Source organism: Bombina bombina, chromosome 1 (genome assembly GCF_027579735.1).
Source record: "Bombina bombina isolate aBomBom1 chromosome 1, aBomBom1.pri, whole genome shotgun sequence".
NCBI classification, from domain to species: domain Eukaryota; kingdom Metazoa; phylum Chordata; class Amphibia; order Anura; family Bombinatoridae; genus Bombina; species Bombina bombina.
In genome coordinates this window covers 1,234,588,764-1,234,593,095 of record NC_069499.1, presented here as the reverse complement: position 1 = coordinate 1,234,593,095, position 4,332 = coordinate 1,234,588,764, and positions in this window count along the sequence as shown.

Below are 4,332 nucleotides of genomic sequence, written 5' to 3'. Positions count from 1 at the left end.
ATTGATTTCTAAATTGTTAAAAACCGCCTCCTATCTCAGTACATTTTGACAGTTGTTCACAATTAGACAGAGCTAGTTCATGTGTGCCATATAGATAACAATGTACTTACTCCCGTGGAGTTATTTAAGAGTCAGCACTGATTGGCTAAAATGCATATCTGTCAAAGTACTGAGATAAGGGGGTAGTCTGCAGAAGCTTAGATACAAGGTAATCACAGAGGTAAAAAGTGTGTTAATATAACAGTCTTCGTTATGCAAAACCGTGGAATGCATAATAAAGACATTATCTATCTTTTCAAACAATAAAAATTCTGGAGTAGACTGTCCCTTTAATTGTGACAAGAAGTTATCCCTGAGAACATATAAAAATCTATCTCCCTTAGCTTAATTACTAGTTTCATGGGCCCAGTTTATGTCAGGGTATTTAAAATCTCCCATAAAAAGTAAAAAGTTCCTTTATTAAAGATTCCAAATAGGATAAAAATAGCCAGGAGGTCCAATGTAAAAGCATGCACACTTACAAGGAGTACAAGTATGCTAACATGTTTTGGTGCATGGCCGTAATCATAGCTAACATATACACCTGTGTCTGCTATTTAATACCAATACTTTAAGCCAATAGGTGAACTTACATCCAATCGGATGACAGTTAGAGTGGGTGTGTGCTGCTATACTATTACTATTATAGCCTGAGATAGCTAAATGCTCTAGGACTGTCCTATGCATGTTATAATAATATTGTTATAAAGCAAGCTATCATTAGGATCAATGAGTATAAATCTAATAAATAGATAGATACATTAATTATATAGGGGGAGGGAAACGACATGTATAGAAAGACTTATCGTATCTGTCGTATAATGGGACTTGTAGAAAAGTAGGAGTTAGAGTAAAAGGTATATATATATATAGAACTAGGGGTGATACAGCGGAACCAGAGTAGAATCTACAGTACAAAGACTGATAGAATGTGTAAGGCTAATATATATAAGTGCAAAAGGGCACCTGTGGAAAACCGCTCTGGCATTATGTGTCTTATCATTATCCGGTTAATAGAAAGTTATTATTCGAGCAATATCAACAGCCCATAAAGCAGGCTGCTAATCAGGATACATATAATACAATACATAATTCATAGAATATCTAAAACCCACCAAATTGCACATGTAAGAATATTTGCAAGACAGTATGTATATATATATATATATATGTATATATATATATGTATAAGAACAGAAGCAATACTAAGGCAGAATTATATAATACAATACAATACAATACATATTATGTTCGCAGTCATACAAAAGTAAATACAATCAAGTGTGTATTATTTAGGATTTGGGATAACAAAAAACTACTATATTAATTAGTTCATTTATTTATAAAGGTTCACAATCCCTTGTTTATGTCTCACCAAATCCATTGACCCACGTATAAGGGATCAGCATCTTCCCGAATACAGGTTCACATGCCTATTGCATGATAGAGTAAAAAACAAACAACAATACTTATATATATATAAATGTAAGTAAGATGAAAGATATTGGCAAAGATCGAAAAAAATTAGGAAGAGAGAGATGATAAGAGCATATCCTACTTCCAATAGTTGATGAGATCGTATTTGGAGTTGAGGCCTATAGGGACTCTTGTGCGTAGTTTGAAAATCCAAAACATCTCTCTCTTCCCAAGGATTTTATCTCTATCTCCTGCTCTAGGAGGGTATGCTATCTGTTGGATCACTTGCCATCTAAATGTAATGTTATTCTTTTGATGTATGCGAGTATAATGTTTGACGAAAGGAGTGCTTTCATCTCCTTTCTTGATGGTTGAAAGATGATTCCTTATACGAGTATTTACGTCAGTGGTCGTAAGTCCTGCGTATTGTAGGTGGCATTCAATGCAGGTTAGCAGATAAATTACATAAGATGCAGTGCAGTTTAGACAAGTTTCTATGTTAAATGTCTCCCCTGTGACTTCAGAGCAAAAGCTCTCGGAGAAAATACCAAATTCACAAGGTCTGCATCTTGACCTACAACATCTAAACATCCCTTTGTGTGTTAACCACGAACCACTCTGACGTGGGGACAGTGGGGGTAGCTCTGATGGAGAGAGATGGTTGCCTAAAGTTTTACATCTCCTATATGAGCAACGAATACCATTATTGACACAGTTGTCAGCTGATAACATGTTAAAATGTTTGTTGACTATTTTGCAAATAGCATTATAATCTTTGCTGTAATCTGTTACAAAGGTAACTTTATTACATTTCGTAGTGTTTTGAATCGTATGTGGATTAGAGGAATTAGAAAGGAGGGCCCTCCTATCTACAAGATCTACTTGTTTCTGTGCCTTATTTATCACAGATTTAAGATATCCTCTTTGTTGCAAACAAATTCTCACGGCCTTGGTCTGTTCCCTATATACCAAATCCTAGGTACAGTTCCTTTTGACCCTAACTAGTTGACCTTTAGCAACTGCAAAAGGTACATGTTTGGGATGGCAGCTTTTGGCGTGAAGGAGTGTGTTTTTGGTAATTGGTTTTATATATATATCACAAAGTATTTGTCCCTGTTCACCTACTGTAAGAGTAAGGTCCAGATAGTTAACACATTCTATTTGTATGTCAAAGGTGAATCTGAGACCAAAATCATTATCATTCAGAAAAAGCAGGTCATATATATATATATAGCGTTTGAAAAAAGCTATATGTTACCTATAGATATTCATATCTCAAAAAATGTGGGACAGCTCCCACCAACCCATAAAAACATAAAAAGGTTGGCATAGGATGGGGCAAATTTAGCCCCCATAGCTGTCCCACATCTCTGAAGATAGAACTTGCCTTCAAATCAAAAGTAGTTATGGGTGAGCATGAACCACGTGGCTCTCAAAGCAAATTCTCAGAATTCCTTAGTGAAATTTGAGTAATTGATCAGAAAAATTCCACTGCCTTCAATCCCTTATCATGTGGGATTGAAGAGTAGAGGGTAACAACGTCCACTGTCACCCAAACATAACTTTCCTTCACCCAAGTAATAGATTCCATTAGACTGATGACATGTTTAGTGTATTTAAGATAGCTTTGCAATGAAGTTACAAAAGGAGGCAAGATGGCATCCAGCCATTGGGAGAGGCTCTCAGACAATGAGCCGATCCCACTGACTTTGGGGCATCCCTGAACGTTGGACAATGTTTTGTGTACTTTAGGGAAGTGATGAAATATGGGAACCACTGGGTGGTCTATGCACAGGTACCCGTAAGTGGCTGCGTCAAAAAATCCCCCTTCCAGTCCATCATCAAGGAGAGATTTTATCTCCTTCTGGAAAGATTTAGTGGGGTCAGTAGGGAGACAAAGATAATTGTGTCTTAAAGTTTTCTAAGAGCCTCTCCCACATAGTCCTGTCTGTCCAGAACCACCACTGAGCCTCCCTTATTGGCCAAGCGTATAACTATGTTGTCATTAGACTTGAGTTCATGTAGGGCTTGTTTTTCTTTAACAGAAAGGTTATGTTATGTTAGTGTCTGGTCCATTGGGTATATAACTGTGTGCCAAGGATGGGAGGTCATTTTCAACTCTCTTATAAAAAAATTCAAGGATGGGTCCTCTGCTTTGTATGGGATAGAACTCAGAACTATTTTTAAAACCACTAAAACTGGTAATTGTGTATGCCCTTAGGAATCAGGTGCAATGAGTGAATCTAGTGTTGCAATGTCACATACTTCTTTAAAGTCAAGGTTTGTCGTGTCAAATCTGTGAGCCTTGGGGTCTACTTGAGGCTCTATCTGTGTCCCGTGAGTATCCTCAATGTTAGAAAAATGTTTTTGTAAAGTAATGTTTCTAATCAATTTTTTTATGTCTAGCATAGTTTTAAACAGGTCAAATTTGCATGTAGGAGCAACATTTAATCCTAGACTTAATCATTTCAAATGAGTCTCAAAAAGCTAGACAGATTGATCACATTATTTACTGGTCTTGTTTCTCCGGTCCTATCCCCATTTTATCTGCTGCCCTGTAAAAAACCTACTCAAAAACTCTTTTGTCCTCTGTGGGATTAGATACAGTGTCAGATATGGAGGTATTACTACTGCTGATGTATTTGGAGCTCTGTGTATATGGTTTATGTTGCTGTTTATTTGTCTCTTTAGGTCTTACGGCCTGTGTATTGGCCCCCTTATTAATTGTCACATGCTGCTTACCAGAGAATTTGCTGTGAGAGCCACGGGGTTCATGCTCACCCATAAATACTTTCGATTTGAAGGCAGGTTCTATCTCCAGAGATGTGGGACAGCTATGGGGGCTAAATTTGCCCCATCCTACGCCAACCTTTTTAT